We start from the raw sequence: 15,191 nt of genomic DNA, 5'->3' as shown, positions 1-15,191 counted from the left end.
TTACCATAGAAATGATATAATTTTCCCCTAAATGCAAATTGATTTCCCCTATTGACCAGTAAGCAATGGAATTTTAGCCGACATATTAAACCTCTAGAGATAAGTTTTACACCAAGGATTACAACTACGCTTATAAAACACAATTTTTGAGCGTACTGAAAGTCTGTTTTGTCCAAAAGATGAAATTTATATAATGATTTTGTATTAATACAGGCATTCTTAACGTGCACCGTAAAGACATCTAGTTTGAGAGATATGCATAACGTTTCATGAGTTAAAAAATCACTTTTGATCAAAGATTATAATTAATTCATATTTTAAAGCAGGCAGTATTGAGTAAAATGGAAATAAAAGCTCTCATTTCTCTTTGTTGTAAATCATGTATAAAATGCGATCGTGTCTAAACACTTTTCTATCCGTAACTCATGTCGCAACATCGCATGTATCGCAATGTGCTCTGCCATCTAGTGAGAAAGTTTGACCCTAAAGGTGACTAGCGATCCAGCTTAAGACACCTTTATTTTGGAGGTGAGAAATCGAAAAAGAAAGTACCTACATCTTAATTAATCTCTGAGGGATGAAAGCGAAAACACATAACCATTAATTTGAATTCTACATTTATTAGTTATAGTACAATGTGCACGTTTTGTCGTATAAAATAATATTCATACTGTTTGTAATGCAACAAGAAACACTGATTGTCTATATTATTTGTAATACAAACAAGAAATATGTAGACAATGCAAATCTGTTGGTTACAATCTAAAACTTACAGAGATCTTTTAATAATATAAAATAAAAAGAATAAAATTTTCCTATAAATTTCGTATGAAGGAAAACACCTTTCATAGTTATTGAAAGTACAGAAATACAGCATCATACCAAAAAAGCCTCACGTGCTTAAGTAGGTTAAAAATGGGGACTGCGGTAAGTATCCCACTTCTTTATCTATTATACCAGTAGCAGTTTCTTCCATCTTTTAGTTTTCGAAAGAGATGCCTTTACATTGATTTCCAACAAAGCGAGGAGGAACAGGTCAACATGTTTCAAGCATGCCGAATCCTTTTCATCCTCAAACAACAAGGCAGATGGAAGTGAATATCTTTCTACTAACGTTTTGAAGATTTGTGGCAATTGTTCATTTGAAGATCTTTATTTTTACTCACGAATGATAAGTGTCTTTAAGGCTAGTTTGCACAACGTGAACTTTGCTTTTTTTTCCGCGGGAGTTAAATTTCATCGCCAGCTCTTTGGAAACCAAGCATCAGAAAAAGGTCCCTTTTCCTCCCAACGATGACAAATAGGAACACTGAAACAGAAAAAAAATCATGAACAATCATAGTGCAATTTTTCAGGTGCGGAGAAAATTAAAAAAAAAAAAATAATTACAATACGTCATGTGCAACTACAATCAATACGCAATAAAACGATTAGTTACTGCACTCGCTTGCATGAAGTCACTTATTCTCAAAAATCCACTTTTAACGGCCTTCCATACAGCGAAATTAAACTACCATTAATTTTAGTTATTCTGTAATAGCTTAACTTTTGATTTTATTTCAGCTGTTAACTCTGATTGTTCAGGAGGATCAAACAAGTTGGGGGATATAAAACTTTATATATACAGATACATGACAAATAATTCTGAAACACTCATAGAAGAATACATTACGTATGTTCTCATAATATAAAATGCCACTCTAAGACCAACTTTAGGATGTGAGCTTAAAGTGACGATCAAGTATATTGATACGATATTAGAACTGATGAAAAAAAAACTTTGAGTTTTACGTCCTACAGTTATGTCGGCTAGGCTAAAGGAGACGGTGATGATGAAGACTGAATGAAATGGTGGAATGAAGAAAGTGGGAGAACCTCGAGTAAACCCACGCACACTGTGTTTGTCCACCACAAAGTTCACTTTGCGGGGACTGGGATCATAACTGATGCAGACTCATGCAGTAAGAATAGTTTTTATGGTATGAGAAAAAGAACTTTCTAATAAAAAAATATTATAGCTACTCATTTATCAAACACAACTAGACAACGATAGAAATTACATGTATTATCTTTCAGTACTGCTATGTAACCCCCAAAATGAAGTCAAAATTCCGCATTTACATATCGTGACAGAACTGCGCCATCGGATGCAGCAATCTGACAAGCTGTACACAGGTGGAACTAACCAGAAAAGGTATCCTTCTACTTTGATAAGAAATTTTATCCTGATTGGATACGATTTGGTAAGTTAAATTTATGATGCAAGACGAAACATATATTAGCATTTCAAAATATTAAAAAAAATAAAGTGAAAATTACAAACAAAATGGTGTATAACTTATGTATTCCGAAAAATAAAAAATTGTGAGCAAAGGCCCCCTCACTTGTTACTGGAGTATTTTTAAAAAATAAGACTTCTAGAACCAGAATTCTGTCACAAGCAGTAGGGTGAAAATCGTCACATTATTTGTTCTGAGCAGGGTTAGAAGTTGCGGCAGTTATTATTATTATTATTATTATTATTAATAATAATAATAATAATAATAAAATAAAACTTCTCTTTGGTGAAAATTATATTTTACCCCTCTGTTGAGAAAAATATTTTCGGAAGGAGTACTTTTACCCATTGAAAAAAAAAAAGCGCGAACACTATAACATGTGATACATTCCATAGCTTTGCTTATATATAAATAAGTCAAATAAAATAATTGCTGAAGGAATAAAAATTAATAAACAAGGAAATCTTTAAAAATCTAAAATAATAAATAAATAAATAAATAGGGTGTATCTGAAGAAGACGAGGGTAGTTGCTGAAACAGTTACATTTAAATAAAATTGGCGCAGCTGTGGCTCGGTGATAGAGCGTTCATCTCTGGTGCCTGGGACCCCTGGTTCGAGCCCAGCTCACTTCAAGCGGCATTTCTTGGAGTTCTCCAATTTTTTCCCACATTCTTCATTCCACCATTTAATTCACTTCTCATCATCACCGACTCCCTTAGCCTCAGTGCCTTATCGTGGAACGTTAAATTGAATATTTCGTTTACATAAAAGTATTGCTTTGTTCAACAATTATTTTATTTTAGTTAAGTACTAATAACATATTACTACTTTCTTTCTTTTCTTCTTACTCGGCATTTTCTTACATGGGTATTATAAAATAACATGTCAAAACTCACCTGTCGCAATTTTGGTATGTATGTCATCCTCCACAGTGATATTTCTAGAGCAGCTCGACGAGCAGAAAGGGGTCAGAGTTACGGCTTTCAAGTTCAGTTAAGAAAGATTCGTGCTAGGTGGTCTGCTGTTGATCAATTCATCATTTGCAGGAGCATTGGCCACACGCTCTGGAAAGTGGGAGTACATGCAAGGCTTATTTTGGCAAATAACATGTATTTACAGCTAGGCTTATTACAACGACTAAATACATTTAACATGAAATGAAGCAGTTTAATTTCATGTAAACAGTAAAGTGAGTTTTTACTGCATTTTGTATTAAAAAAAAAAACTGAGAGCTTATAGAGGAAAATGAGTTGGCAGGAAAATATCAGCCATAAATTTCACATGCTTTCTGTTCTAGATATTTTCAGCGTAAAGGACGATGTGAAGAAGAGTCTGAAATCGTCTCAACCTCGGTGCAGGAATGGTCACTTCTTAAATGGAAAGATAAGTAAAATAAATATTGACAAACTTGTGGACAGATAGATTTTATGGATTATTGTCTGCCCGTTGTTAACAAGAACCAGGGATCGGAAAATCTTTGAGTTTTACGTCCCACATTATGCCGATTAGGCTAAAGGAGACGGTGATGAGTAATGGATGAAGTGGTGGAATAAAGAAAGTGGTAGGAAACGGGAGAACCCCGAGAAAACCCACGCACACGGTTTGTCCACCACAAAGTTCACTTGGCGGGGCTGGGATCGAACCCGGAACCCCAAGCACCAGAGGTGAACGCTCTACCACTGAGCCACCGCGGCCCCATAAGAAGCAGGGATCGGATTTGGGAACGGAGGGAGAGCGTAAAATATCGCATCTTGAACACAAAGAACACAAATGACTACCTGCGTTTTCGAACGCGGACATTTTTTGACCAAAAACACCAAGACAAGTAATTTCTTGCTATGTATTGCTTCATTTAAATTCTGCAACGTGTAAAAAAAAAATATAAATATATATCTTACATTTATATTACAAGCTTGAAAAAATCAAGAGCTCCAATTCTGGGGTAGGTTTTATTTTTTTAAAAAATAAAAAATATCCTACTCTGGGAGGGGCAGCAGATATATAAGCCCGGAAGCAATGAGGTATGTTTTTTTTTTTTTTACTGATGGGGATGCAGTGCCTGTGGTAGAGCGTTCACTTCTATTGCGTGGGGTCCCTGGTTCGATCCCAGCTCGTGCGAAGTGGGCTTTGTGGTGGACAAACATCATGTGCCTGAGTTTTCTCGATATTCTCCCGTTTTCGCCAACTTTCTTCATACCACCATTTTTCACATTTCATTATCACCATCTTCCTTAGGCTCGGTGCCTTTCCTGGGGCGTGAAACTAAATATTTAATTTCATTTCTTTTTAATGATGAGGAATTGGTGTTCTACCTGAAAGCAGGTTTTTGATCCAAAGAGACTTCCATTGTTAATGCGCAGCCCCCAACCACGGTCCCTTAATAAGACATTTGGTTTCCTTTGAATCGTTTCACGATTAGCAGTGGAAATCATAATAATCATATATAGTCATGTAAGGATACTTAATTGAGCTGGAATATATTTTTTTGAACTTCAGTGGCAACATTGATAAGTATCCATCATCACATGCTGGCACTGGAGTTAGTACTGTAATCTAAAATGCGAGGTAGCTGTCTACTCAATTAATGAACAAAATATTCGAACAGTCAAAAACCCGTTACATTATTATGATTTCCACACCGAATTCTGTAGCACAGTTACGGTAGCCAAGTGTCTTGTGAGGGTGTGTAGGGCGATGCTTGCAGTTTGAGAGTGCTCTCAATTGGAGTAATATCCTCACACTGATTATACACATATACAAGGGGGGCACTACTTTAGCAAACGGGTCTACCAAATATTCATCGATTTTGTGGATTTTTTCACTAAATTTAAGACAGTAGTGCTACAAAAGGCTAAACAAAACATAACTGAGTAAGCGAAGGGGTTAGAACTTCAAAAGGGCTCGTTGTTTCTAACTCTGAAGTCATACACGATTGGCATTGCAACAATTGCCGAGGGTCATTTCCCAAAGGGGTTCACTCGAGCAGTCGGTTCTACCTAACAGGAAATTCATAGGTAACATACGATGTGAAACATACTTTTGTGAAGGAATGAAAGTGTGAATGTAAGTAATTAATGTCAGTACACAGCAAATTGAAATGAATTTTTGGCATTACTCGGGCAGACGGTTCTACCAAATTTTGACATATTTCTTACAGTTTCATATCAGGTTAGAACAATGCATTTCTTTTAGCAGAGCATTAACTAAATCAGAAGCTCCATTAGTGCTTGCAGATTGACTTCAGGCCTCAGTACAAATACAGCGTGGACGTAATGCGTAACAATTTCAGTGAATAAAACATGAACCAATTTATATCAACTCCCCACTAAAAAGCAGGGATAATATATAACCGAGTCAGGGTAGAAGCACAGCAACAGGGTCCGAGCGGCAGCGACGGGATGCGTCCGTAGGGAACAGGCGCGTCAGCGACGGGGATTGTACGTCTAAACGAGAATAGTGGAACACCACACTTACATATACAATACTTTCACTGATCACTTAAAATTCAATTCAATATGCTGTACACTAACAGCAATTACTTATATTCACACTCTCATTCCTTCATGAAAAATGTTTCTTATAATATTTTACCTATAAATTTTCTATTTGGTAGAACCGTCTGCTCGAGTGAAGCCGCATTTTGAGTGATAGTGAAAGCATTGTAAACGTAAGTGTGCTTTTCCACTATTCTTCTTTACGCGCATAGTCCCCGTCGCTGACGTGCCTGTTCCCTAGGAACGCACCCCCTCGTTGCCGCTCGGGCCCTCTTGCTGTGCTCCTGCACTGATTCCAATAGAATGCATTTGTGCTTTTTAGTGGGCACCTAGCAAAAGTTGTTTCGTGTTTTATGCACTGTACTTAATATGCCACGCGTCGGGAAGGTTCTGTACCAAAGTTCTTTTCTGTACCAAAGTTTAACATTTAATTCACGTGTATTGTTGAACGAGCGTCAGCGAGTGAAGGCGGGTTAGAGCCCCGCACGGCACGTTCTTTTCTGCCTTTGTTACAATTAACTGGGAAGGGGGACCTGTGTTCTAGAACCTTGCCCCATGCGTCTACTCTATATTTATACTAACCCCCGTGAAGGCAATCTGCAAGTAGTAATGGAGCTCCTCATTTAGTGCATATTCTGCTATAGGAAATACAATGCTCTGACCTAACCTGAAAATGTAAGAAATGTATCAAAATTTAGTAAAATCGTATGTTCCAGTAATGCCTCCAAAAGCATACATTTACTGTCATCTCGTTGTTTCCTTGTATTTAGCAATCTTTCGCCTTGGCAAATAGTACCACAATGCGTGCAGTTTTTATTATACGGATCCATAGTATAAGTAGTAGTAGTAGGAACGGGTTAGAAGAAGCCCCGCGGAGGTTGGTTGGTCCTGTTCTCGACATGAAATAGGCAAACTTTTCGTACATTTTACAATCTATGGATCTGTATAGTAAAAGTGCACCACAGAATGACATACTTTCCCATGCATACTCACTCCCATATACGGTTTACTGAGAATAATAAAACATACATTATCATTTTACTACCTTCACTATTAATATTTTATATAGTATTCTACCTAAAATATTTAATTTGATACAGGCGTCTGCAAATGTTAACCTAATGGAGGTATCCTCGTTCCTTCTACGGTATTTTAATACACTGTAATAAGAAACCATAGGCAACGCTGTATGAGGAGCTAATCTTCAATTACAATTACAATTACAATACTCAATCTGCTAAATTTTACACAGAATACACCTAGATAGGAATAGGATAGGAATTATACTTACTTGTCTTAAAGCTGACCTTTATCACAGGTGCCTTTAACAAAACACATGTATATTCACTCATAATACCATCAAAACACGATTCTGCAAATGGCTCACGATTTGCTCATTTTATGTCCAGAACAGAACCCAACTTAATCCCAGCGGGGATTCTAACCCGTTCATACTACTACTACTACTACTACTTATACTATGGATACGTAGAGTAAAACTGCATGCTGTTCTCGACATAAAATGGCCAAATGAAAGACTTCTGCATTTTTTCCGTATATTTCACAATATGTGGATCCGTATAGTAAAATTGCACTATTAAGATTACATTAAACTTATAACAAAGAACAAAAATAATCTGGATCTATGTGGACCAGTGATGATTTCAGGAATTGGACGGGGCACTGGAATTGTAAGCAAAGTCTACATATCTGTTGCCACTTGTGAATTAATAGCTGTCTCACACAGGAATGTATGGAAGCCATTCGACCTTCGAAAACAAATCTTTGATGGATGGCCACATGTGATGGAATAATGAGCTAGGTTCGTTCTCTGTAGCCACGTTGTAAGGATGGGTATAGGTAGGCAAAATATGTAGAAAATAAAGGAATACGCTGGTGAAGAAAACGTCATTTCCGCTTCCTGTTCAGCTAGCTGGTTACAAACACACCAGTTTGAGCAGGTTATATGAAGAAGTTTACATGGTACTCGCCTCTGAAAATGATTTGTTTCGTTTCCGGGTATAACCATAAGTTTTAGAGGTACATGCAATTTTTTTTTTTCCAAGAATTAAATTAGAAATATTGTATTATATATAATACATTAAAGAGAAACAATAACAAAGCCGAACTGTACAACAAGCGATATAATGATTAATTATTTATTGGGCGAACAGATATATCGCAATGTTTTTGAAGGACATTTTCTCTCCTGCCAAAAATTAAAATACACATATTTTTAGAAAAAGTTCCCATGCTGTTTTTTCTTTGTTTGTTTGTGATCTCGTTTATATTTTTATATAGTTGTACTAGTTTCAAGACAATTGCTGCAAATTTTGATTAAGATATGTAGAAAAATTCTAAAACTAGTGAGGTGCAAGTCAGAATATAAACTGCTTCGGATTTAAAAACTATTAAAGCATACGAAACACAATGTCTCATTCCGATTACATTTAGGCAGAACCTGGAAATAATGAAAAATATCTTCTAAACGTCACAGGTGATTACTCCATGAATGCAACCGGAATGGTAGATTATGTTTTCTGTTTTAATAATATTAAATCGCAAGCAGTTTTTATTTTGACTTATACCTCGATCACTAGTTTCAGAATTTTGATACATATTTTAGCCTTATACAAAATTTGCAACAAACAATACCTCCTAAATATGCTACAAACATTCCCTTCTAAATTTGCTACAAACATTCCCTTCAAAATTTGCTACAAACATTACCTTCTAAATTTGCTACAAACATTACCTTCTAAATTTGCTACAAACATTACCTTCTAAATTTGCTACAAACATTACCTTCTAAATTTGCACCAAATATTACTTTATAAATTTTCAGCAAACATTACTTGGTACATTTTCAGCAAACATGATCTTGTGATCGTGAAAAGACTTTCTGCAATGTTTCTGCAAACCTTTTAATATTTTCACCAAATTTATGAACTCATTTTCGGAAATGTTGTCAAAGAAAGTTTGCACAAAATATTTGCAGCAAAGTCCTGGCAAACTTTCTTGCTGTGCAGTCGCAAACATTTCGTTTGTATTGGCAGATGTTTTCGTTTTCTGAGACAACTTTGCTGCAAACTCAGCCAGCGTCAACTTCATTATTTGCATTGAACTTTCGGCAAATTTTCTTATTTGAAACGGCAAGTTTTTTGCAAACTTTTTAGTTTGCCTCTGCAAATTTTTAAACATTTTTAAAAACTTTTCTGTGCTATCTGGGTTTACAATAAAATCTAAATGTTATCAAATTTCATATATTAAATAAATAAAAAAGGCATAGTTTAAAAAAATATATCGATAATGTATCATACAACGGAAATTTGTGTTTGTAAAGGCACTGTTGAAAACTGTCGATGTTCAATGTTATATTCTGCATTGCAGATTCCAAAATACCGGTCAAAAGAGGGCTAATAAGAAGTTTGCACCGGTCACTGGTCTTAATCAAAATCACAGCAAATACCGGCCAGTTAGCAACTCTAGTCGTAAATCATAATGCTGAATGCACCAAAATACTTCACCATACATTTTGTAGTTTCTGCAAAATGAGTTTAATGAAGCTGCTCAAACAAAACACGATACTGTGTTATAATTTTACCTCTAACCGCCTACTTTGTCAATTTGTTAAATCTTCCACGTATCAATTTCCTGTACGAGATGAGAATAACGGATTCTGTTCGAGTTTGAAAGAAAAAATGCATTTTTCTCATAAAGATTCAGCTCACGTAAGAAATAATTAATAAGTTTAATAACAAGAGCCGAGGAGTGATAAACTAACTCAACAATAATGATTGTAAGTATAAATATAAATATATAAAAAAAACATTTAATTCCATCATCGTTAGAATAAGATCAACATAGTGAATCACACGATAGTGTGAACATACCAATCAACACAATAGTGTGAACAAAGTCTTCTTAGAAAACTACTCCATAGTATGTGACACATTTTTTAATGTTTCTACCATTTAGACAGTCCTCCACATTGTTTTCGTTTTGGCGATGCCCCTAATTGTGTGCAAACAAACATTTCGCCTGCACATTTCTGCACAAACAAAGTAGAAACGATTGCGAGAATTTGTGATTGAATTGGACATGGTGGGGTGCTTCCATTTAGACAGCCCCCACTTTGTTTTCTTTCTGGCGGCGCCCCTAATTGTGTACAAACGAAAATTTGGCCTGCACATTTCTGTACAAACGCTGCACAAACGATTGCGACAATTTGTGATTGAATTGGGCATCTGGGGGGCTACCACTTAGACAGCCCCCACTTTGTTTTCGTTCTGGTGGCGCCCCTAATTGTGTAAAACGAAAATTTCGCCTTCACATTTCTGTTCAAACGATGTACAAACGATTGCGGCAATTTGTGATTGAATGGGACATGTTGGTGGGGGGCTACCACTCAGCCCCCCACTTTGTTTTCGTTCTGGCGGCGCCTCTAATTGTGCACAAACGAAACTTTGGCTTGCACATTTCTGTACAAACGATGTACAAACGACTGAGATAATTTGTGATTGAATTGGACACGGTGAGGGGCTACCATTTAGGGGTACTCCCTGGAGAGGAATCGCTCTACTTATTTATTGCAAAAAGCAGAACTAAAAAATTCGCATTCGTCCAAAGTTATCGTGAGTAGTAACAGCCGCTCATATGTACGTACTAATATCGATAAGTTCCACTACGCGATCACAATTAATACTTCATATACTCCCGCCACACACACATACACTAGCATATGTACACACGAAATTATACCTGGTAGTATCCACACGTTTACGCCGGAAAATAGAAACACATACACACATACAGAGAGAGAGAGAGAGAGAATCTTTGTACCTTTATACTGAATGCACCATTACTCACAAAATCAATTAAAAAAGAAAAAGGAAGAAAGTTGTAAATGAAACTTTCAAAGATTGGTACCACTGCTGCGTGTAACACATGTAATTGTTCCATAATGATTGATTCATAATATGATGTATATGGGTTTCTTAATGATAGTATAACAAAATGCCTTTAAATTGATTACAAAATAAAAAAGTGAAATTTATTTCTCAATTATTATTTCTCAATTAATATTTATTTTGCAAAATCGATGTCGGTGGGCATTATGGGAACAATCTACAATTACAATATATGCAAATAAATATTAATATACTTCACGTTTTCCAGTGCGTGCAAGAAACCTTCGAATAGTGTTTGATGTCATAATCATTTGCTGATGCATTTTATAAATATATATATATTGTCAACCCCCCTTGTCGTGCCTTTACTAGCGAGTGGATTTCTCGAAGTGACAGGAAGGTTGTCCTCCTGACATTTTCTATAATGTCAGGGAAAAGTCTATTACTAATTTCAATAAAGTAAACACCTGACGAGTTAAGTTTAGAATCATTGTATTTTCAATAATCAGTCGTGATGTTAGAGTGTACTTTGTTGTTTGTAGGATGTACAAACATTACCAGATCACAACCTAAGGAGTCTGACTAATTTCTCTATTTGATGACGGAAAACGAATAGCAAACACATACCTTTAGGATAGCTGTTGATGTTGTCTCTCAGGAAGCAAAGATGCAGCAGAGTAAACTCCAACTACTGGCGACAATAATGCTGCTCAAATGTTCCACTATAGAACGGTTATAGAACTTGTATTATGAACTAGTTGACCATAGCTCATGAATGGTCTTAAAGTAAATCTCATCGAATTATAAAATGACAAAAACTAAACTGAGAGTTTCTTCTTCGTCAAATGACAGTCTGAGACCTCTCTCCGTCGAATCGCCTCGATCTCATCTTCCGAGAGTATTTATGTCAAACTTGTTACTCTCCAAACTGCCACCTTGCTTCACATTTCTCCACGTGTTTGCTACCTCATTGCCGAAATTCACGTTTCTGCAATGATAATCAAATAGACAAAATCTCCAGACGTCTATCTCCGAAATCTGACAATTTTGTCACATTCTAAAATTTGTGTTGGTGTTAACAATTGACAAACGTAAACATTACAACTTATTCTCACAACATTCCTGACACAGCATTACTTCTGTGTTATTCTTCGTAACCAAAACATTGCACATTAACACGTCTGTATTTACAACTGACACAACCAAAACATGGACAACATAATTTTGTAATTTATTTCCTTAACCTAATTCTGCAATTACTTAACTTTTAATTTTGTCTTTTAATTCTCTCACATTCATTTTATCTTTATTCAATCCAATTATAAAAATTTTAGAAATAAAATCTATTTAACTTCAATCCCTCAACAATATATATTAAGAAATTGGTTCGAAAACAGTTACGAAATCGATAAAATTGAAACCGTGAAACTGTGTGGCTGGTTAGAAGGTCCTTGGCTGTACGTTTTGATAGCCTAATCAATTCCTATCCAGACCATCCATAATTCAGTGTTCACGACCGTGCAAAGTCTATGGGAGAGGGACTGAAAGCGTATTATTTACTCACCGGCGTTGTAAGATGAAGGTCGGATTTCATTGCCAGACTATTCTTTTTATATATATATATATATATATAATTGAGTTAGCAATTAACAGCGCGAAAAGAAATTTCTCTAAATCCTCAGTACATAAAATTATACATATAGTGTAAACACTAAACACCTTTCTGCATTTAATATAACTTTGGATTGAAATAATCGATTGAAGATAAAATTCTTGAAAATCACACGGTTTCGAATTTTTAATTTCATGGGGAAGTATTTATTTGGTTCGTGGCAACTTCTTTTTCTAATGAAAGATATAAATAACAATTTCTAAGCAGATCACGATGTTTCTATTTAGATATCGATGTATAACAGTTTCGCTAACTAAATACACCTCTGGGTTCATCAAATTCGTCATAGATAAGGTGTTTGATGAAGTTAGTGATTTAGTTGGCGAAACTGTTATACATGAATAATTTAATAAAAAGATTGTGATCTGTTTGGACACTGTTTTATTTCTGTTGCGAAATATTTATAAATTGGGCCTAAATTCTATATGGATACACTGCCACTATTGGTGACTAATTTACGACTATGGATCCATTGCAAATTTTGGTGAATACTTTAGTTCGATGGCTACACTGCGGGCAAATAGTTACATACTTTTGCCAGTGAGAGTAGATGTCAATGCAAGCGTAGCAAACATAATACGTTTTTTTTTTTCTAAGTCGTTACCAATTTTACCGTTAGGGTATGTTGATCTGTGGGTAAAACCTCTCATTCTGCTCTTATCTGCTGTATGTTTTAAATCCTTTGTTAAGTAATACGCTTATTTATTTATTTATTTTTCGATTTATACGCTTAATAACTACCCAATGGTCTTTGTTTCCTGTAGCATAAAACTGGAGATTAAGACGAAGAACCTATTATTTTGAAAAATCAAATATACAGTCATTTATTAAAATCTGATCGTTTGTTTCATTGGAAGTATAAAATTTCATCTTTGAACGTTCTTGTAATTCATTTCATTAACACTGGCAGCACAAAATATAAGGGAAATACAAGACTAGTGCCAAATTCTTATTAAATTTGAAGTAATAATGGCTGGTGAGGCGTCTGTTAAGTTGGAATTGATGTGCAAAGGAGAAATCGATTATGATTTACGTCAAGAAGATCCACTCGAAGGGACAGGGTGGACATACGAGCTGATGACTAACAACACAGAACTAATATTATCTACACCAGGAGAGCAAAAAATGGACAAGGATAGTGCTAAGTATTCTTTGGATGTGGAAATGAACGTTGATAGGTTGAAATCCAAATTTGCAGTAGATGATGATTCTGCATATAAAATAAATACAGATACACTAAGAAAAATTGTGGTTCAAGACACTTGCACGTCATATTCCAACGACCCCCAACAATTAACAACAAAAGAATTGGATTCAGTTCGGGCAGAAAGGTAAAGTTGAATTTTTCATATAGTAATTGGCTCAGATTGCTAATACGGTTACATGGGTTTGGAAATTTTATAGCTTAAAAGCAATACTTCACGAGAAATATTTAGCTATGGGAGATACCTGGAACGTAAATTAATACCCTACAATTTGGAAACGGTATGGCTTACATATACTAGCTGTAGGCTATACCAATTAATAGTAAGATCGATACTACCCATTGAAATCTTATGTAGTTCGTATATTCATGAAATAATGATTACCTTATTATTGATTACAAATTCCTCATCAATTCCTGTATATATTTACCAAGATGGCGCGGTTATGCACATTTTTCCCCCGCATTGCAATCATAAACTACAAATGGTGGAAATATCGGTTTATGGGTCTCCGAAGTCCCAATACAATTGGCTGTTTAACGACTGGGTGGTTTATAATCCAGGAAAAACTATTTATCCTCATTCTATTGGTGAACTTGTAGGGTTAGTATATCGTTGTACTATAACACAACGGAACATCGTACTTAGATTTGAAAAGACTGGAACCTACCCTTTCAATCGTGCTCCTTTTTGCAGGGGAGGAATACCTGTTTTCTTCAGTGAGAGACCGTCCAAACCCCTCGTTGAACAGAAAAGCATCGTTTCACAAGCGCAATTTATAAACAAACTTACCACGCACATCTCAGGATATGGACCATTGTTCATCAGAGCTTCTTCCTCAAGGCTCCGGTACGTCATCAGCTACCCAAGAATAATCTTCTGTTATATTCTGCAGCAATATCTTCCACTACGTTAGTAATCCCTGGGAAATCCGTCATTATCTGAAGGCTGCCTGCTCCACTTAATAAAGCAACCCGTGAAATAAAGAGTAGTGGTCGAACAAGAATACTAACAGCAACTCAAGGAAAAATGAAACGAAAAGAAAAAGCCTTTGCAAAGCAAAAGCGAAAGAAATGTCGGTATAAAAATTCATTTCCAACAAGTAATGGACAGGTTGATACAAACTTGAGTAGTTAATCGAAGCCATAGTGCTTTCTCTCGAGGACAATGAATTGATATATGCTTTAGTAGTTCTGTTAGTGATGTTGGTCTGCCCATGAACGAAATAGGATGGGAAAACACTGATGTTAATGTTGAAAAGGTGATATTATAATTCGTAAATTTTACATCAAAAAGTGTGTAGTGTATGATGTAGGAATTGTCTAAAATGTATAGAGCGATGGATGCGAAGTGAAATTTATGGGCAAATGTGTCGGATGTCGTAAGTTTGTTTGCTCTGTACAAAAAGATGCTAGTTTTCCTGAGTTGCAAGATATCGTGCTGAAATTACTTTCTTCTCTCATTGGTAAGGGAACAGCACGCATGCTGTCTTCGTATTAGTTTGATCTTAACTTCTCTGTATATAATATGTATTAACCAGTAACCTCTAGAATTGAGGTTGTTCATGTTTTGTAATTCAATTTTATTTTCCATTTTTTATAACATACCTGAAAGTCATGTGTGTACTGGA

The 15,191-nt window shown here is 35.6% G+C and overlaps 1 long non-coding RNA gene across 1 annotated transcript; it reads right to left on the bottom strand.

The window, feature by feature from the left end:
• Nucleotides 1-612: 612 nt before the first annotated feature.
• On the bottom strand, nucleotides 613-7,650 carry LOC145689058 (uncharacterized). The gene is made up of 3 exons (XR_014132076.1): nucleotides 7,066-7,650; nucleotides 3,177-3,344; nucleotides 613-1,309 (listed from the first exon to the last, which is right to left on the bottom strand). It is a non-coding gene; the product is annotated as an uncharacterized LOC145689058 (long non-coding RNA).
• Between the last annotated feature and the right edge of the window lie 7,541 nt (nucleotides 7,651-15,191).

Source organism: Thermobia domestica, chromosome 7 (assembly GCF_964235325.1).
Source record: "Thermobia domestica chromosome 7, izTheDome1.hap1.1, whole genome shotgun sequence".
In the NCBI taxonomy this organism is placed as follows: domain Eukaryota; kingdom Metazoa; phylum Arthropoda; class Insecta; order Zygentoma; family Lepismatidae; genus Thermobia; species Thermobia domestica.
Note: the sequence above shows the minus strand (reverse complement) of the source record. Positions and strands in the feature narration are given on the sequence as shown.